Genomic DNA, 22,641 nt, shown 5'->3' on the forward strand with positions numbered 1-22,641 from the left:
CGTTTACCTTTGCTCCATCCGGACATAGAGTTTATCGCAAATGCACGGACTATCTCGGCACGCTCCCCGGCCGACTCACACTCCCAAACATCGCCACCTATCCGCATTCCTGTCCATGTCCTCCATTGCTCGCTAATTTTAGATTCCTGCAAAACTGAATAAAGATGTTTCACCTTGCAGCCGAGTTTACCTAGTCACCAGTGGCCAGTATAACTGCCAGAACACCCCGCCACTCCACCACTTCTATACCAGAGCAGCCCCATTCACTCCAGCTCGTCAAATGTACGTTATGGTAGTTTTAATCAAGTGATTATTGACACTGTATGAAAGTCCTTAAACAGTGTGAAGTAATAAGAGAGAGAAAAACGATATCTTTGGTGGTAAAATACGCACATCAAAAAACGTTCCGAAACCTGTACAGAAAATTGGAATAGTGATCAACACAAAGATCATTCCCACCCTTTCTATTGCTCATGAAAACTACACATTGCATGTTGTACCACCATGCAGCGAGACCTTCAGAGGTGGTTGTCCGGACAGCTGTACACACCGGTACCTCTAATACCCAGTAGCACGTCCTCTTGCATTGATGCATGCCTGTACTCGTCGTGGCATACTATCCACAAATTCATCAAGGCAATGTTGGTCCACATTGTCCCACTCCTCAACGGCGATTCGGCGTAGATCCCTCAGAATGCTTGGTGGGTCACGTCGTCCACAAACAGTCCTTTTCAATCTATCCCAGGCATGTTCGATAGGGTTCATGTCTGGAGAAGTTGCTGGCCACACTAGTCGAGCGATGTCGTTATCCTGAAGGGAGTCATTCACAAGATGTGCACGATTGTGGCTTGAATTGTCGTCCATGAAGACAAATGTCTCGCCAATATGCTGCCCATATGGTTGCACTGTTATCGGTCGGAGGATGGCATTCACGTATCGTACAGCCATTACGGCGCCTTCCAGGATCACCAGCGGCTTACGTCGGCCCCACATAATGCCACCCTGAAACAGCAGAGAACCACCACCTAGCGGCACTCGATAGACAGTGTGTCTAAGTTGTTCAGACTGACGGGGTTGCCTCCAAACATGTCTCCGACGATTTTCTGGTTGAAGGCATATGTGACACTCATCGGTCAAGAGAACCTGATGCCACTCCTGAGTGGTCCATTCTGCATGTTGTTGGACCCACCTGTACCGAGCTGCATGGTATCGTGGTTGCAAAGATGGACCTCGCCGTAGACGTCGGGAGTGAAGTTGCGCATCATGCAGCCTTTTGCGCACACTTTGAGTCGTAACACGACGTCCTGTGGTTGCACGAGAAGCATTATTCAACATGGTGGCGTTGCTGTCAGGGTTCCTCTGAGCCATAATCCGTAGGTAGCTGTCATCCACTGCAGTAGTATTCCTTGGGCAGCTTGAGCGAGGCGTGTCATCGACAGTTCCTGTCTCTCAGCATCTCCTCCATGTTTGAACAACATCGCTTTGGTTCACTCCGAGACGCCGGGACACTTCCCTTGTCGATAGCGCTTCCTGGCGCAAAGTAACAATGCAGACGCGATCATACGGCGGTATTGACCATCTAGGCATGATTGAACTACAGACAACACGAGCCGTGTACCTCATTCATGGTGGAATAAGTGGAACTGATCGGCTGTCGGACCCCCTCCGTCTAACAGGAGTTGCTCATGCATGGTTGTTTACATATTTGGGCTGGTTTAGTGACATCTCTGAACGGTCAGAAGTACTGTGTCGGTGATACAGTATCCACAGTCAACGTGTATCTTCAAGAGTTCTGGGAACCGGGGTGATACAAAACTTTCTTTGATGTGTGTATTTTGAGTCGCCCTTTCAAAATAGTATTTAGCGTTTTTAAGAACGATGACTTATTGATTGAAGGGTAGAGAACGATATTTACTTTGATTATCTGAAAGTAACCGCGGCATACTAATTTGGAAAACTCGTAATTTCAGATACAAAAAAATGGTTCAAATCGCTCTGAGCACTGTGGGACTTAACTTCTGAGGTCATCAGTCCCCTAGAACTTAGAACTACTTAAACCTAACTAACTTAAGGACATCACACACATCCATGCCCGAGGCAGAATTCGAACCTGCGACCGTAGCGGTCGCGCGGTTCCAGACTGTAGCACCTAGAACCGCTCGGTCACTCCGGGCAGCAATTTCAGATACAAAGGATAGAGCAAAAACCAGTGATCCAAAGAGTTTAGCTGTGAGCCAGGTTAAATATCATCGTTGGTTGTATGAGCAACGAAAAAATTCTACAGGTATATTACGACATCTTCAGGCAAAAATTGCCTAAAATAATTAGTCCTATTTCTTATTATTCTTGACAGTTGATTTCGTAGCACTGAGAGCCTTAGCCTACCAAATAGTTTCTTACAGCTTCACACCAACAAACGCCATTATACAACTACGAATGCTACTTTTGCACAGGGACATCTATATAAGATACCAGGTTGGTGGACAACTGAAGAATCTCGTTTATATGTTTTGATGCGGCAGAGTGCAAATAGGCTTCTCACATGACCCGTATTTTCAGTGTAAATGGGAACAGTTACATGCTGTCTGTGGTATCACAAAGGCGGGAATGTATGTGCAAGGTGCATGTTGCACTGGACACTGTAATCGTATATTCGGTTGCTACAAGTTTCACTGATTCAATGTCGCCCACTATTTTCATATTTTATCACCGTAACCAGCATTGTTACCGATACCGTCAGGGATCAAAGTTCTTTCATGAGAAAATGTAATGTCCACCATATTCTTTACGTGGGAAAGTGACACTTGTAGAAATTGTGCACCTTTGTTGAGGGACTATGTTCTACCAGCCAAATAATGTCCTCTTCTTCATCCACACTTTGTTCATTTGCACGTTCACGTAAGGTAGGGCTACTGGACACTCAGAAGTCTCCTTAGTTAAGTAAAACGACGAGTAAAAACTCACGAATCTGGTACTCTGTGGTTAGGAAATCGTCTACCATGTTCTCTACAGGCAATGGCAGCATTTCCATTACAAAACCCGGTCACAGATGACATGTTGCCACACTCAGCATTTTTAAATCCGTGCAGCATGCTTAAACGATGCAATAGAATTGGCCAACAATTCACAATCACAGCTTAAAAAGTCAATTATGTAAAGTTAAGCATAGTTTCACAACTTAAACTTCAAAACAGAAACTAAAATCGATAAATAAATCTGTATCTAATGGAATGCTAACATGAGAGATGTAAGCTTATCTCTGTATCTTTCCTTTTGATTTATTGTATTTCGATTCCCTCCCACCCTAGATGGGAGGGGGGGGGGGGGCGGGAGGCGGGCTGGCAGCAGCGTAATACGCTGCTCTACAGTTTACAGATAAAGTTAAAAACACATAATGGTACATGGCGTAAAAGTTGTGAAGAAAAAATAATAAAACAAAGAGGTCAGTGATGCTGATTAAAAACACTTAGAAAAAAGACAGGCACAGTTAAAAAACACGGCGACAGCCTGATTTCCATCCGTAGCACTGTAAAAAGAGGACACACAACACTGAACACTCACGGAAAACACTGCACTATATAATACAAAGACATATGGGTATGGGGTGGGGGACCCGGACATTTGAGGAGGGGGGGAGGGGGCAGTGGAGGGAGAGGACACAAAAAAAGGGGGGAGCAGGATGGACGCAACAAAGGAATGGGCAAGACAGTGAAGGGGAAAGAAAAAAGGACTCAGGGGGGAGAATGGAGTCAAGGAGTGGGCAGGTGTAAAAAAAGAAGTGGATGGAAGAGGGGGGAGAGGGAACCTGGGAAAAGGACAGAGGGAGGGAGGGGGAGGTGAGGATCATAGTTGATAGGAGGGATAAATGGAAGGAGAGAGGGCATCATTTGGGAGGGGGAGTTGATGGAAGCCACCTCAGGAAAGGAGATGAAGGGTGTAGAGGTAGAGGGTAGGGGGGGGGGGGACAATGGTGAAGGTGTGGCAATGGGTGAGGGTTGGAGAGGAGAGGAGCAACTAGATGAGGAGTGGGATCAAGTCAGCGGGAGGTGCAGAGGACGTCGACATGTTTGAGGAAAAGGAGCAGATGGGGAAAAGGAATCAGGTCATAGAGGATCCAATGGGGGACAGGAGGTATATACAGAAGGTGAGGTGGAGTGCATGGCGCTCGAGGATCGCCGGCCGCTGTGGTCGAGCGGTTCTAGGCGCCTCAGTCTGGAACCGCGCGACCGCTACGGTCGCAGGTTCGAATCCTGCCTCGGGCATGGATGTGTGTGGTGTCCTTAGGTTAGTTAGGTTTAAGTAGTTTTTAAGTTCTAGGGGACTGATGACCTCAGCTGTTAAGTCCCATAGTGCTCAGAGCCATTTGAACCTTTTTTTTTTTTATTGAGTATCTGGAAAGACTTATAGAATTGGGGGGCTGGGGGCGGATATCCAAGCGGGACTGGCATAACAGAGGTTGGGGCGGGTTAATTATTTGTAGGGTTGGAGGATGGTAGAGGGGTTCAAGCCCCATGCCGGGCGAGAGAGGAGTTTAAGGAGACGAAGGCAGATGTGGGTTTTGGATTGTATAGAGTGGAGATGAGGGATCCAGGTGATGTGATGGTGAATGGTGAGTCCAAGGTAGGTGAGGGTGGGTGAGAGGCAGACAGAACGAGCGCAGATGGTAAAGGAAAAATCAAGGAGCTGGAAGGAGTGGGTGGTACGACCTATGATGATTGCCTGGGCCTTGGAAGGATTGATTTTGAGTAGCCACTGGATACACCATGTGGCAAAAAGATCAAGGTGATTCTGGAGAAGGCGTTGGGACCCTTCAATGGTCCCAATGCCTCCTCCACGGCATATCTGCCGTGTACAGAAGGTAGAGAAGAGCGGAGAGGACTATCTCTGTAACCAGCTGTGTTTCTGTAAACAATAAAATGTGTGACGCAAGTTACATTGAGTATTTATTGGAATTAGTCTACACTATCATTTCGTAAAATATTTACTATTCCTTCTGCAACACTCTGCGAATGTACCGGCTGGTTAAAATTAAAGTGACGGTACTCCGAGTGCTGCAGTGCAAGCTGTACATATTGCAGGATGCTGAAACTTCGTAGGTATATTCATTAAGTTGTGCTGAAGAAATAATGCCGGCCGAAGTGGCCGTGCGGTTAAAGGCGCTTCAGTCTGGAACCGCATGACCGCTACGGTCGCAGGTTCGAATCCTGCCTCGGGCATGGATGTATGTGATGTCCTTAGGTTAGTTAGGTTTAACTAGTTCTAAGTTCTAGGGGACTGATGACCACAGCAGTTGAGTCCCATAGTGCTCAGAGCCATTTGAACCATTTTTTGAAGAAATAATAGTTCCGGGTGAAAATATAGCACTATAAGTAGTCAGAATGTGAGATGTACCTTGTTTTGACATCAGTATGGTGTTTGTTGCTTGGCGACCCATGTTGATTTCTTTTGTAAAAGTAACTGTTGGTGTAAAGGGGTAAGAATGTTGAAATTTTTCTTACGAAAGAAGTTGCTATCGAGAAGAAAGACGGTGTCCTGCTGGTAAAATTGTTTTATGAGAACGGTAGACCGGCCGCGGTGGCCGAGCGGTTCTAGACGCTTCAGTCCGGTACCGCGCGACTGTTGCGGTCGCGGGTTCGAATCCTGCCTCGGGCATGGATGTATGTGATGTCCTTAGGTTAGTTAGGCTGAAGTAGCTCTGTGTTCTAGGGGACTGATGACCTCCGATGCTAAGTCCCATAGTGCTCAGAGCCATTTGAACCATTTGAGAATAGCAGCGCTGCCTTACGGGAATATCGGCGGCAGAAACAGCTGCGAAGAGGACCCATGTCAGCGAATGGGCTAAAGAATATGATCAAGAAATTTAAATAAACAGGCGAATTGGTTGGTGCAGCAGGGAGGGAGAGGGCCCTTTCCCATAACAGCTGTTGATGAAGTTGCAGCAGCTACAGCCGACCGTGCAGCACCTGCCTCAAATTCTGCAACCAGTGCTCCAGCTGTGTCACTCGAACTGTCTGTCCCCTGGTCGACAATTCAAAACATTTTACAGCGGTATTCCTACAAGTTTCAGAATGTGCACCAAATGAAGCCCCAAGAAAGGCTACAATGCCGTGACTTTGCCCTTCGTCTTTGGGAGCGCATTGAAAAGGATGACATGAAGCCAGGAGATATTCTTTGCATGGACGAGACGCGGCCACAAGTTGTGCGGAACATCCACTGAACTCAGCTTATGCGACCGTGGGGTGAGGTTGCACAAGTCCTTTCATTATCGGTCAGTTTTTATTCTGAGAGAAGACACCTCGCTGGCCTGTTAGGTGTACAATCATATCTGCACGTTGTAAGGATCTCCTTGTGCAACACGTGATTCCAGGTTTGCAAGAAGCAATTGTGTCCACACCATTATTTTGAAGCAAGATGTCGCTTGCCAGGTGAAAGATTTACTTTGAGAAACGTTTGATAACAACCGCATCATCCCTAGGAAATTTCAAGATTTGTGGCCTTCCAGAACCCCCGATCTAAATCCATGTGATATCTGGTTGTGGGGATATCTGAAAAGCTGTACCTGTCAGGGATGCGTACGAACTCCCACTGATCTCAAGAGTAGCATATGACTACATATCGCTCTGTTTATACCGGATATGCTGCGAACAACTGTCGCCTATGTTGTAACTTGTGATCATATCCTAATAAACGTGCCAGAACCACTGTTAGCATGTGTTCCATCGGTCCTTCCCGTTTTCCTGTACCCTCAACACATTCTTACTGCTTACAGCGCAGTACTTCCACGTCGTGGCACAAAGTGGAACTATTATTTTCGTCAGTATACGCCGAACTGATTTATGAGCATACTTATGATATTTTTATCCCACACTGCAGCACTTGGAACAGCATCAGTTAATTACAATCACCCAGTAGATGACACTGTCAGAAAAAATTATAAAGAAGTCTGCATATTTGACAACCTGGGGCATATGTGAAATTAAGACTAAACGCATTTTAAGACGCGCCGAATACTGCTGTGTCTTGTCTTGGTGGTAGCAGGTGTCTGGAAACAATCCGCGCAGACAACAGACAGCATCCAGGAAGCAAGAACGGGAGCAGGAGCGGAGCAGCAGCAGCAGGGAGGTCCCGAGGGAGGGCTGCCTGAGTCAGCAGCGTGTGGGGGCGCCTCGCCGCGCCGGAGGACAAATTAACGAAGCGCGAGGCGGGCCGAGCTGCCGCCGACACGGGGAACCCCCTCCAGACAGGCCGCGCCACCACCACAGGGAACCAGCGCTCCTTCCCACAGCGCCACCCCTCAGTTTGCGACGTACTAAATCGCACGTATTCGTTGATCAGTAGCGAGTGCGCGGGACCACTGGCGTCGACTGGATGTATCTTTACCCTGACGTTCATAATTTATAGCATTTTCATGTTCGTTGAAAAAGATATTGAATAGTGGAAACTCTGTGCGAACTATGCTTCTTGTCGGTCTGCTTCATACATGCGCCACGCGGAGTGGCCGCGCGGTTTGCGGCGCCATGTCACGAATTGCACGGCTGCTCCCACCGAAGATACGAGTCCTCTCTCGGGCATGGGTGGGTCTTAGAATAAGTTAGTTTAAGTAGTGTGTAATTCTAGGGACCGATGACCTCAGCAGTTTGGTCCCTTAGAAATTCACACAAATTCTGCAGGGTGTCCCAGAAATGTTGCGACGGACTTGTAGGGATTGTAGATGGTGTCTTGAGGAACAACTCGAGTACAGGAACCCGTGTCCCGAAAGACGCTACAGAGCGTCGAAGTTACAGGAGCTGGCGCTTGCAACTAAGCCACCTCTTCGGGAGCGGACTCGACTTTGTACGCTGACAGGCCATAGGCGGAACATCTTGCAGTGTTGTTTATTATCCTATGATAGCGACTGATTCGGACACGGGTTTTGTTGGCAGTTTATTTTTCTGCTACCACCCTCTAAAATCTGCGGTGTTGTTCGGTATACTGGAGAAAAATAAACTACAGGTGGAAATCCGCTTCATCCATCTAGGAGACGGAGCATCGCATTCATAGGAGACAACTGCTGCTACAGTTTTCGGGATCCGCACCAGGTGGGATAAAAGCAATTCCCTGAGGGGAAGGCAACTTTCTTTTCGAGGAATGCTACTGAGAAAATTTGAGGACACAGCATTTGAAGCTGACTGCAGAAAACGATTCTACTACCGTCGACATACATAAGGTTTAAGGACCATGAAGGTAAGATACGAGAAGTTAGTGCTCATATGCGATATACAGATAATCGTTTTTTCTTCGCCCTTTTTGTGAGTGGAACAGAAAAGGAAAGTACTAGTAATGGTACAGGGTATTCTCCGCCACGCACGGTACTGCGGTTTGAGGAGTATGTACGCAGATGTAGATGCAGAAGGCCTGTATCCGCGGCAGCTATCTCCATTTTCTCCTCTGGGAATAGGGGTAATCTGTCGCGATCACTAAATTACAAATGACATTGCGAGAAGTTGTGCTACGGTCCGTCAACATACAAAGTCACGTTTGCTGCCTAGTGGCAGGTACCGGCGCCACTTGCCACTAGGCCATCCCTTGCCGCCACTAACTTCGATGCTCTGTAGCGTCGTTGGATGATGTTTCCAGAAACGGGTTCCTGTCCTCGATTCGTTCCTTAAGGAATCCTGCGTAGCACCAAATCTCAAACGCCTCCAGTCTCTGCTTTTCCTGTTTCCTACCATCCATGAGTTATGTCCATATACCTTTGCCCAAAAGATATACTCTTAGAAATTTTTTCCTCCGATTAGACCGAAGTGTAACACTAGAAACATCTTTTGGTCGTGAATGCCCTCTTCACCTGCGCCAGTCGCTTTCTATGTCCTCGTTGGTTCGACACTCATGGGTAATTTTCCTTCCAAGGCGGGAGAGTTCCTTAATTCCTTAACATCTTGTACTTCATGGTCACCACTTCCGATGTCAAGGTTATTGCCAATCTCATTTCTGATACTCTCTTCTTTCTTGAGTTTACACTCAAGCCATATTCTGTACTCATACCTCTGTTTGTTATATTCAACAGATCCTGCAATTCCTTCTTTACTTTCACTGTGGATAGCAAAGCCTTAGAAGAATCTTATCATTGATATTCTTTCATCCTGAATTTTTATCCTACCGTTGAACCTATTTTTCTATTTCCGTCACTACTTAGCCCGTTGTATAGATTGAATAGTAGCGGTGGGAGATACTATCCCCGCCTTCCATACTTTTTAATCCCAGCCTTTCGTTCTTAGTCGTCCATTCTCGTTCTTCCATCTTGATTTTTGTACATTTTGTATATTACTAACTTTCTCTATAGCTAAAACCAGTTTTCCAGAGAATTTTGAACATTTTAAACCATTTTACATTGTCGAAAGCTTTTTTAGGCCGATTAATCCTATGTTTCCTAAAGTTTCCATTATCAAGCTAAACGTCAGAAGCTGCACGTCTTGTGCCTTTAACTGGTCGTCATCTAACGGATCCTCAGTTTTCTTTCCCGTTCTGTTGTATATTATCCTTATCAGCATCTTGGATGCATTTGTTATTAATCTCACTGTTCAATAGTTTTCTCACTTATCTGCGAGTGCGATCTTCGGTACTGCGTGGATGAGATTTTTCGTATGTCTGATCTTCAACTTCACAGATACTAAAAAAAATCTGCAAAGTGCTTTGGTTGCCGTTTCCCCCTAATGATTTTGGAAATTCCGAAGGACTGCCATGTGTTCCTTCACTCCCACCTCTTGATTTATTACATCAGAAATTATTCCCCCTCATAGACGCCTTTAATATACTCTTTCCACTTATCTGCTCTTTCATCTGCATTTAACTGTCGAGTTACTCTTGTCCTCTTAATGTTGACGCATTTACTTTTAACTCCACCGACGGTTGTTTAGGCTTTTCTGTGTGCTAAATGTATCCTTCGAAAACCATATCTTTTTACAATTTCTTCACATTTTTCCTGCAGTCATTTCGCTTTAGTTTCCCTGCAATTTCATTTTTTCATTCCTGAACCACTTATGCTACTGTATTCCTTTCTTCTCGTGAGTATTTGTGTACTTTCTTCTTTTGTCTATGAACTGAAGTATTTCTTTTGTTATCCAAAATTTCTTCCTCGTTACTTTCATTGTATCTAGATATGTCTGTCCAGTTTCTGTCATAGCTGTTTTTAGAAATATCCTTAGGTAACTTCAAACGTACCTCATCATTCCTCGTTATTTCATTAGGACTATCCCATTTCCTTTCACACTGATTCTTTCTGACGATTCTCTTAGATCTCAGCCTTCTCTTCCTTATTACTAAATTGTGTTTTGAATCTGCTTCTGAAATAATTTATACAATCAGGCACGTCCAAACAACTTTCATGGGACATTTCAGCATTACAAGGAACACACACAGAAATAAACGACCAAGAATCAAAAATTAAAAGAATGTAAATGTTATTAGAATGTTTAACATTTCCGTAAATCGGAGAATTGGGGAAACAAAATTTTCTAGGATTTAAGTTTGAATTTGTTTTTAGGATATGGGACGGGGAGGGGGGGAGAGGCGGGAATGTTATAAATAGCAGTCCTCTTACATAAATTCGAAGTACCTAAATTGGCTTCAGTTAGACACAGAACTGCTAAAATTTAAAATTATTCCTCAACTTATTATTTTCATTGAAAGTTAGAATGAAAACTCGGTATCATTTTCAACCACCTATTCCTACCCCGGTGTGAAATATTTCATTAGCAGTACTTCATTAATGACTACGTGCGAGAAGTTTAAGCTGCCGCGCTGAATCAACGTTGGCTTAAGAAAGGTCTGACTATTATCTGCTGCATAAAAGTAAATTTACTTTCAGAACAAGATTTATCCTTTAAGAAGATTCGATCTGTGGCTGTTGGCGTCAGATCGAATGTTCTAGTCCATGTGTTGTTGTTGTTGTTGTTGTTGTTGTTGTGGTCTTCAGTCCTGAGACTGGTTTGATGCAGCTCTCCATGCTACTCTATCCTGTGCAAGCTTCTTCATCTCTCAGTACTTACTGCAACCTACATCCTTCTGAATCTGCTTAGTGTATTCATCTATTGCTCTCCCTCTACGATTTTGACCCTCCACGCTGCCCTCCAATGCTAAATTTGTGATCCCTTGATACCTCAGACCATGTCCTACCAACCGGTCCCTTCTTCTTGTCAAGTTGTACCACAAACTCCTCTTCTCTCCAATTCTATTCAATACTTCCTCATTAGTTACGTGATCTACCCATCTAATCTTCAGCATTCTTCTGTAGCACCACATTTCGAAAGCTTCTATTCTCTTCTTGTCCAAACTATTTATCGTCCATGTTTCACTTCCATACATGGCTACACTCCATACAAATACTTTCAGAAACGACTTCATAACACCTAAATCTATACTCGATGTTAACAAATTTCTCTTCTTCAGAAAGGCTTTCCTTGCCATTGCCAGTCTACATTTTATATCCTCTCTACTTCGACCATCATCAGTTATTTTGCTCCCCAAAAAGCAAAACTCATTTACTACTTTAAGTGTCTCATTTCCTAATCTAATTCCCTCATCATAACCCGACTTAATTCGACTACATTCCATGATCATCGTTTTGCTTTTGTTGATGTTCATCTTATACCCTCCTTTCAAGACAGTGTCCATTCCGTTCAACTGCCCTTCCAAGTTCTTTGCTGTGTTTTTATTTCTTCTCCGTGGATTTTAATACCTACTCCGAATTTTTCTTTTGTTTCCTTTACTGCTTGCTCAATATACAGATTGAATAACATCGGGGAGAGGCTACAACCCTGTCTCACTCCCTTCCCAACCATTGCTTCCCTTTCATGCCCCTCGACTCTTATAACTACCATCTGGTTTCTGTACAAATTGTAAATAGACTTTCGCTCCCTGTATTTTACCCCTGACACCTTTAGAAATTGAAAGAGAGTATTCCAGTCAACATTGTCAAAAGCTTTCTCTAAGTCTACAAATGCTAGAAATGAAGGTTTGCCTTTCATTAATATTTCATCTAAGATAAGTCGTGAGGTCAGTATCGCCTCACGTGTTCCAACATTTCTACGGAATCCAAACTGATCTTCCCCGAGGTCGACTTCTACCAGTTTTTCCATTCGTCTGTAACGAATTCGCATTAGTATTTTGCAGCTGTGATACGGCTGCCCATGCAGCTTCAACACGATACCACAGTTAATCAAGAGTAGTGACTGGCGTATTGTGACGAGCCAGTTGCCAGAACTGATAGTTCGGTAATTTTCACATCTGTCGACACCTGCTTTCTTTGGGATTGGAATTATTATATTCTTCTTGAAGTCTGAGGGTATTTCGCGTGTCTCATACATCTTGCTCACCAGATGGTAGAGTTTTGTCATGACTGGCCCTCCCAAGGCTGTCAGTAGTTCTAATGGAATGTTGTCTACTACCGGGGCCTTGTTTCGACTCAGGTCTTTCAGTGCTCTGTCAAACTCTTCACGCAGTATCATATCTCCCACTTCATCTTCATCTACATCCTCTTCCATTTCCATAATATTGACCTTAAGTACATCGCCCTTGTGTAGACCCTCTATATACTCCTTCTACCTTTCTGCTTTCCCTTCTTTGCTTAGAACTGGGTTTCCATCTGAGCTCTTGATATTCATACAAGTGGTTCTCTTTTCTCCAAAGGTCTCTTTAATTTTCCTGTAGGCAGTATCTATCCTACCACTAGTGAGATAAGCCTCTACATCCTTACATTTGTCCACTAGCCATCCCTGCTTAGCAGTTGTGGACTTCCTATCGATCTCATTTTTGAGACGTTTGTATTCCTTTTTGCCTGCTTCATTTACTGCATTTTTATATTTTCTCCCTTCATCAATTAAATTCAATATTTCTTCTCTTATCAAAGGATTTTTACCAGCCCTTGTCTTTTTACCTACTTGATCGTCTGCTGCCTTCACTACTTCATCCCTCAGAGCTACCCATTCTTCTTCTACATTTCTTTCCACCATTCCTGTCAATTGTTCCTTTATGCTCTACCTGAAACTCTCTACAACCTCTGGTTTAGTCAGTTCATCAAGGTCCCATCTCCTTAAATTCCCACCTTTTTGCAGTTTATTCAGTTTTAATCTACAGTTCGTAACCGATAGATTGTGGTCAGTGTCCACATCTGCCCCTGGAAATGTCTTACAATTTAAAACCTGGTTCCTAAATCTCTGTCTTACCATTATATAATCCATCTGATACCTTTTAGTATCTCGTTTGTTCTTCCATGTATACAACCTTCGTTCATGATTCTTGAACCAAGTGTTAGCTATGAGTAATTTATGCTCCGTGCAGAATTCTACTAGACGGCTTCCTCTTTCATTTCTTAGCCCCAATCCATATTCACCTACTATGTTTCCTTCTCTCCTTTTTCCTACTCTCGAATTCCAGTCACCCATGACTATTAAATTTGCGTCTCCCTTCACTACTTGAATAATTTATTTTATCTCATCATACATTTCATCAATTTCTTCATCATCTGCAGAACTAGTTGGCATATAAACTTGTACTACTGTAGTAGGTGTGGGCTTCGTGTCTATCTTGGCCACAATAATGCGTTCACTATGCTGTTTGTAGTAGCTTAAGCGTACTCCCATTTTTTTATTCATTATTAAACCTACTCCTGCATTACCCTTATTTGATTTTGTATTTATAACCCTGTATTCACCTGACCAAAAGTCTTGTTCCTCCTGCCACCGAACTTCACTAATTCCCACTATATCTTTCTTTAACCTATCCATTTCCCTTTTTAAATTTTCTAACCTACCGCCGGCCGCGGTGGTCTAGCGGTTCTAGGCGCACAGTCAGGAACCGCGCGACTGCTACGGTCGCAGGTTCGAATCCTGCCTCGGGCATGGATGTGTGCGATGTCCTTAGGTTAGTTAGGTTTAAGTAGTTCTAAGTTCTAGGGGACTGATGACCACAGATGTTAAGTCCCATAGTGCTCAGAACCATTTTTTTCTAACCTACCTGCCCGATTAAGGGATCTGACATTCCACACTCCGATCCGTAGAACGCCAGTTTTCTTTCTCGTGATAACGATGTCCTCCTGAGTAGTCCCCGCCCGGAGATCCAAATGGGGAACTATTTTACCTCCGGAATATTTTACCCAAGAGGACGCCATCATCATCTAACCATACAGTTCAGCTGCATTCCCTCGGGCAAAATTACGGCTGTATGCTACCAAATTCTGGTGAGGTTCTTATTAGTACACTCCTGGAAATGGAAAAAAGAACACATTGACACCGGTGTGTCAGACCCACCATACTTGCTCCGGACACTGCGAGAGGGCTGTACAAGCAATGATCACACGCACGGCACAGCGGACACACTAGGACCCGCGGTGTTGGCCGTCGAATGGCGCTAGCTGCGCAGCATTTGTGCACCGCCGCCGTCAGTGTCAGCCGGTTTGCCGTGGCATACGGAGCTCCATCGCAGTCTTTAACACTGGTAGCATGCCGCGACAGCGTGGACGTGAACCGTATGTGCAGTTGACGGACTTTGAGCGAGGGCGTATAGTGGGCATGCGGGAGGCCGGGTGGACGTACCGCCGAATTGCTCAACACGTGGGGCGTGAGGTCTCCACAGTACATCGATGTTGTCGCCAGTGGTCGGCGGAAGGTGCACGTGCCCGTCGACCTGGGACCGGACCGCAGCGACGCACGGATGCACGCCAAGACCGTAGGATCCTACGCAGTGCCGTAGGGGACCGCACCGCCACTTCCCAGCAAATTAGGGACACTGTTGCTCCTGGGGTATCGGCGAGGACCATTCGCAACCGTCTCCATGAAGCTGAGCTACGGTCCCGCACACCGTTAGGCCGTCTTCCGCTCACGCCCCAACATCGTGCAGCCCGCCTCCAGTGGTGTCGCGACAGGCGTGAATGGAGGGATGAATGGAGACGTGTCGTCTTCAGCGATGAGAGTCGCTTGTGCCTTGGTGCCAATGATGGTCGTATGCGTGTTTGGCGCCGTGCAGGTGAGCGCCACAATCAGGACTGCATACGACCGAGGCACACAGGGCCAACACCCGGCATCATGGTGTGGGGAGCGATCTCCTACACTGGCCGTACACCACTGGTGATCGTCGAGGGGACACTGAATAGTGCACGGTACATCCAAACCGTCATCGAACCCATCGTTCTACCCTTCCTAGACCGGCAAGGGAACTTGCTGTTCCAACAGGACAATGCACGTCCGCATGTATCCCGTGCCACCCAACGTGCTCTAGAAGGTGTAAGTCAACTACCCTGGCCAGCAAGATCTCCGGATGTGTCCCCCATTTAGCATGTTTGGGACTGGATGAAGCGTCGTCTCACGCGGTCTGCACGTCCAGCACGAACGCTGGTCCAACTGAGGCGCCAGGTGGAAATGGCATGACAAGCCGTTCCACAGGACTACATCCAGCATCTCTACGATCGTCTCCATGGGAGAATAGCAGCCTGCATTGCTGCGAAAGGTGGATATACACTGTACTAGTGCCGACATTGTGCATGCTCTGTTGCCTGTGTCTATGTGCCTGTGGTTCTGTCAGTGTGATCATGTGATGTATCTGACCCCAGGAATGTGTCAATAAAGTTTCCCCTTCCTGGGACAATGAATTCACGGTGTTCTTATTTCAATTTCCAGGTGTGTATTTGTGAATAGGATACAGTGTCAAGCTCCTTGAAATAAAACAAGTTATTATCTAAATTAATTATTATTCAAATAATGAAATTACACTAGTGGATGAAAGCGTATGCTCACATGTGTGGCTCATGTTACCAAAGAGAAGAGAATGCCAGTCGGCAGCAGCTTTTTATTGTCCACCAAGAATATTATAGAGTTCATTGATAATAGATCAATCACATCCTTCCTTTGATTTTCACAGAATTGCAATTCATCTTTGGGGAAAATTATGAAACTAATAATTATCGCTGTCTGTTGTATAATCATAATGCATGATTTTGTAGAGTAAATTCTAAGACCATTTGGAGGCTCTCTAAATGGCGGTGGCAACACACCATCTTCGTGTCTTTCGTGGTGGCATTTACCTGTGTCCTGATATGTTATTGTCATTGTACAAGTCATAATGGGATAACTGCTTCATAATCACAGTGTGAAACACCTGTTGAATACACCATTACATATACTGTCACTTCCCTGATAAATGTTTCCGTCACAGTTAGCACACTTTTACAGAGGACGGTTACTCTAATTCGCCGATACGTTTGCTGAAAACAGTATACAAATATCAGTACTGTAGTTTTATGTAGGGACATAGTCCCTTTCACCTGAGTTAACTCATTTATAATACTATACTGAAAATAAAGTGTAACTCAGTTTTATGCGTCAGTATCTTCGTTGCCCAAAATTATTTAGAAAATCCATATTTTTTGTTTCTTGTTTCTATTTTCAAGTAATAAATTATGCATTACCTGTTATTGTAATACATAGGGTAATTTAGTGCATTTATAATAAACATAACATACAGTAGTAGAATAATTTTGGCCTTGTTTTACACAGTAATTAGACAAGTACGAACGTAGGCTATGAATTTAGAAAGAAATTTCTGATAATTTACGTTTTAAAGATAGCTTGTATGGAAGTGAGTTAGTGATAGTGGAAAAATCGGAAGAGAGGATAACCGAAGCGTTGGACACGCAGTGTTACTGAAGGAAGCTGAAGAACTAAGTGGGCTGATAAGTTCTTTGCAGAATCTTGGGAACAAAATTTCTGGAGGAGATCAAACAGAAGATGGGATATAATTGTCTGTGTTAAGATACCAGTGAATTAGCTTCATAGTACTTTAGAGACTCAAAGGGAATAAAAATTGTAGATGACTACAGAAACTGGAATATATCAAACAAATAATTAACGACATGAGAGGAAGAGTTGAGAAAGTAGAAGAAACTGTCCTATGCCGCATCAAATCTCACAAGAGACTTATGACAAGAAAAGGAGATAGACCCAGCTCCCATTGACCAATAAAAATGTTCAGCGTCTTTCAGTCTGTATAGTGAATATCTCCAACATGAGGACATCATGTTTGTCGACTGGCTTCCTTCCTCCCTGAACTTAATACATAAGTAAGATGCTCTGGTTCGAACAACTACAGTCCTAACAGTAGATCCCTGGTCCTGTGTAAGTGGCGCATCCAGGGTTAGATACTGGAGGGAGTGACAGTTTTTCACTATATCCTTCCTCTGCTTTTGCCTGGCGTAGTGCAGCAACTCGACGTGGCATAGCCTCAAAAAGTCGTTGGAGCTCCATGCAGAGATATTTTGTCATGCTGCCTCTATAGCCGTCCATAATTGCGAAAGTGTTCTCGGTGCAGGATTTAGTGTAAGAACTGACCTCTCGATTACGTTCCATAAATGTTCGACAGGTGGCCAAATCATTCGCCCGAATTGTCCAGAATGTTCTTCAAACCAGTCATGAAAAATTGTGGTCCGTTAACAGGGTGCAATGTGCACAGGGCTTTACTGACAACTTGGCGTCTGCACCACTCTCGAACCATGCCATTAGCTCTTACCAACTGAAATCGGGACACACCAGACCAGGCTACGATCTACTAGTCGTCGAGTGTCCATCCGATATGTAGTAGTAGTAGCACTTGTTTTATTCATCTGTAGATCTCTTTTTACAAGGATATATGACATGTCAAGGTATTTACAAATTTAGATCAATTTAAAATAAGCTAATTCGTATACCCATATATTTACAGACTTCTAGTTAGAGACAATCATTAGAGGGCCATTTTCTGAACTGCAACTTCCCGTTTGCTATCCTGAAAAAATGAGTCAGCACCCCTCCATAATGAGTGAGATGTTGAGCTCAGAAAGAGGAAGAGGTGTTAGTATTGTGCTATTCATAGCTTGGGGGTATGTATTTCTGGAAAGGAAGAAACATAAAGTGAAGGTGTTATGGGGAATGTTGGATATTTTATAATCTTTATTATTATTATTTATTTGTATAATATTTTTTATCAAACCCCTACTCTGTTTTAGCTAAGTAATCCTTAAATGTAGAAAATGTATTGCATAACAGGTACTTTCAAAAATGGCTCTGAGCACTATGGGACTCAACTGCTGAGGTCATTAGTCCCCTAGAACTTAGAACTAGTTAAACCTAACTAACCTAAGGACATCACACACATCCATGCCCGAGGCAGGATTCGAACCTGCGACCGTAGCGGTCTTGCGGCTCCAGACTGCAGCGCCTTTAACCGCATGGCCACTTCGGCCGGCTAACAGGTACTTTTTAGCTGCCTTTTTAAATAAGTGTATTTTTGCAATTTCTTTAATCTCTTTTGGTAATTTATTGCACAGTTTTATTCCTTGGTAGGAAATGATGTTTTGAGTTTCATGTTTATTTTTTCTTGGTAAATGTAGGTTGAGTCTATCTCTTGTTGTATGGTCATGGACAGAGCTGTTTGTGCAGAGACGGCAGGAGTGGCCGAGCGGTTCTCAGTAACTATAATATTGCTGTCATCAGCGAAGAGGATTTTTTCACCATGAGTAACACTACTGGGAATGTCATTGATGTATATCAGGAACAGTATTGGTCCTAATATGCTACCTTGCGAAACCCCTATTTAATGTATTTTGCTTCTGAAAAGTGTTTTACTAAATGTTTGGATCTATTTGAGGTATGTGTTATCTCTACTCTTTGTACCCTATCTGTTAGGTATGATCGAAACCAGTCATTTGCTACCCCTCTTATTCCTAATGCTTCTAATTTATTTAATAGAATCTTGTGGTCGACTGTATCCAACGCCTTAGAAAGATAGAAAAATATGCCTGTGACACACTCATCTTTATCAAGAGCGTCAACTACAAGTTTTGTTAATTCTACTATGGCTGATTCCGTATTTTTGACACTTCAGAGACCAAACTGTGATTCGCTTAAAAGATTGTATTTATTCAGGTAATTCATTAATCTGTCTTTCATAATTGCTTCTATTATTTTTGAGAATGCTGATAGCAGGGAAATGGGCTGGTAATTTTCTGTGTCTTCTGCATTACCTTTCTTAAGCAAAGGTACAACTCTTGCCTGTTTTAACTGCTCTGGACATGTCCCTGATGTGAGGGATTCATTTATTATATTTATTAAGGGGCCTTTATAGTCCCTATGCATTGTTTCAGTACACACATTGGTACTTTATCTAAGCCTACTGACTTTTTATTTTTTAGTTTTTGAATTGTTTTACTGACTTCATTCTCTGTGGTTGGAAGTAACATCATTGTATTAAGTGCAACATTATTTACAGGTGTTATATTTGTTTGGGGGAATTTTTGCTGTAACTTCTCTGCAATACTTGAAAAATGATCGTTTACATAGTTTGCTAAGTGCTGTGGATCATTTACTACTTTATCCCCCTCCCTTAGCAGTATGTTATTGTGCATTTGTTTACTTCTCCCCGTTTCCTTTTTTATGACATCCCTGACTGCTTTGCTTTTATTCTCTGCATTATATATTATTTTGTCATTAAATGACTTTTTTACAGCAATTAGCACCTTCCTATAGATCTTTTTGTATCTATGATAGAAATTTAAGAATTATGGATCATTGCGAATCTTTTCATGGAACTGAGGTGTTTAAGGGTTTGGGAGGACTTCTTAATACCTGCTGTTATCCATCTGTTTTTGTGAGATGTTGATACAGACATGCATACTTTTGTAAATGTCTTTTCAAAGTTCAATTTAAACAATGTGGAGAATTTAGAGAATTTCATATTCACATTGGTTTCCTTATACACTTCATCCTAGGTTTGTTTTTCTAGTTCTTTTGAAAAATCTTTTATTTTGATTTCTGATAGATGTTGTTTGTAGGCTTTTAGTTTAGAGAATGATTCGATGCCTGACTTTGCAGCTGTTATTTGACAGAGATGGTCTGGGAGTCAGAGATCTTTTACAGCTACATCACATTTTCCCCCTGTCCATATCTGTGGCCACATGGTCAATTACTGATGAAGTCGTTGTGGTAACCCTTGTTGCACTATTGACCAATAGGGACATGCCAAAACTTCGAAGGAAGTTTATGAAGGTGCTGCTGGATTCATTTATGATGTTAGTGTTGATGTTAATGTCCCCACACAGAATTACGTTGACCTTTGTACTTGAGACTTTATCTAGAACTTCTGTTAACTTATTGAATAAAGTGTCCACACTACCACTGGGAGATCTATTCACACACAAAATGATTACTTTCATGGTGATATCAAGCCTTGTTAATTCAATAGCTGATATTTCAAAGTGTTTCTCTTCACTTAGGGTACTGAGGCCTTGTCTTTATTTGAACTGTGTTCGTTTTCTGATATAAATCATGATCTTCCACCCCTTGAAGTAGTTCTGCAGTAAGAGTTTGCCTTTTCATACAATGATAATACTACATGTTGGATTTCTGTGTCTCTACACCAGTGCTCAGTAATACAAACTGCTGTGCATTTCAAAGATTGGAGCTCAACTTCTAATAGTTTTTTTTTTGACTGCATGTTTTAATGGAGGATTGTTAAGTCTATGAAATGCCCCATGTTACACTTTCCAATGGTTTGTTTTTCTTTGTGACATCTGGTATATGTGATATTTGAGGTGTTAAAATCTGTCTTGTGAGTGATTACTTCAGTATTTTTTAAAGTGATGGAGGTACTTTTTAGGCAGGGGAACTTGGTGTCTGGATTTATCCTAAAAAAGACCAACTTTTCCTACCTATGACAACAGTTATTTCACCATGTGTGGCCCGAGATCCACCCCCTACACTTTCATGAATCAGCTGTACCAATCTTCCCTTCCCAGTCCTGTTTACTTCTAGGCCATGCCTAGTGAAACCCGATCTGTTGATAGTCCCGACGGGCACCAGAGAAACATGAGCAAAATTGGCTGTCCTCAGAGCCATCCCTAACCCCACATTGATTCGCCTCACAGCTCCATCAAGGTGTGGCCGATCATGACGCCGGAACAGCTGAACAAAGTGTACGTTGGTGCCACGAGTCAGGGAAGCTATCTTGTCCACGTCACCACCTATGTCATATGCCCCATCCCTGTCCAAACTGTTTCCCGCCCCACCCACTATCACTACATGGTCCCCTTTTGTGAAGTCATTACATAAAAACTTAGTCCTGAATTTGGCTTGAAGATACTGGTGGCCTGGGACGCTGCCCCCTAAAGTTTTCTGTAACTGAACGCCTACACCTCGCCCATGGCTACTACCTAGCACTTTCTTCTTCCTAACACTCTGTACATTCCTAGGCTTCTTGGCCTCGGTTGCAGTGTGCTGCACATTTCCTGCTCCTCGTTCTACGTGAGGCTCTTCTCCTGGTCACGAGGCCAGGAGAGGTGCTGCAGTTGATGCGCTGCTGTAGCCCGTTAACGCCCAATTTCGCTGCACTGTCCTACATCTGCATATGCACAGGAGCGCTTTCAAATGAGTTGGCAGACGGTCTCAAAAACAGCTCGAAAACAGCTGTGAGGTTGACAGAGTCCTCAAAACCTTTATAAAAGAATCGTTGTAATTCTTGCAAGGCCACAATTAATTCTTCCAGCCTCGCACTTTCTTTAGCGCCAGTGAGCTTAGGGATATGGACTGTCTTTGTCTAATGGATGAAGGTATCGGACTATAATTTTAAATAGAGTGCAGTTAACAAAAAAACTAAACAGACTTTAATTTTGGGGTTAATGAAATTAGTAAAATTCATATACGAATGAAAAATGAATGGTCGCCAGCCCAATTAGATGGGAAATATAAGTTTACAAAAATTGAATCTCAGTTATTGAAGTTACTTTCATTAGTATTCCCTTTGAATAGCACACAGGATACAAACGGACACAGGGCACTCTGAGCTGTGGGTAGCAGTAGTTACGAATTATGCAGATACTAGTAATCATAGAAAGCAAAATCGTACCAAACTCACACTAACAAGAGCTACACTCAATGTTAGTTGGATCGGTACTGAAATGTTCCTGTAAGATGTGCAGAACTCAAATTGGCCAAGAGGGGCATTCGACTTAACTGACATATAAATACCACAATTAAAATAAATAATACCACAATCACACTGGTCATACTCCCATTTATAGAAATATATCAGCTTTCCTTAGTAGTATTAATAGTCCCTTTACATTTTTAATGAATGAAGAATATGATGGAGACCCATAAACTGGTATGGTGTCACTAGTCAAGCTCTAAGATCACTTCAGTAGCAAAGACTCATGACAGTAATCAAAGCTAAATTAAGTTTGAAATGTGTATAATTTATTTGCCTTTTTTCATCACCTGTGAAGCAGGTATTTTAGACAATAGCATTCACACAGTCTGGCACTGAATTTTTGCAAAACGATACTTTACAATAAGCTCTGAGCACTTTAGCAATATTCTAACTACCTTCAACTCTTGCTAATCCTTGCACATTTGACAAACATAAGCCGGCCGAAGTGGCTGTGCGGTTCTAGGCGCTACAGTCCGGAACCGAGCGACCGCTACGGTCGCAGGTTCGAATCCTGCCTCGGGCATGGATGTGTGTGATGTCCTTAGGTTAGTTAGGTTTAATTAGTTCTAAGTTCTAGGCGACTGATGACCTCAGAAGTTACGTCGCATAGTGCTCAGAGCCATTTGAACCATTTGACAAACATAAATAAATCAC

Source organism: Schistocerca nitens, chromosome 1 (genome assembly GCF_023898315.1).
Source record: "Schistocerca nitens isolate TAMUIC-IGC-003100 chromosome 1, iqSchNite1.1, whole genome shotgun sequence".
In the NCBI taxonomy this organism is placed as follows: domain Eukaryota; kingdom Metazoa; phylum Arthropoda; class Insecta; order Orthoptera; family Acrididae; genus Schistocerca; species Schistocerca nitens.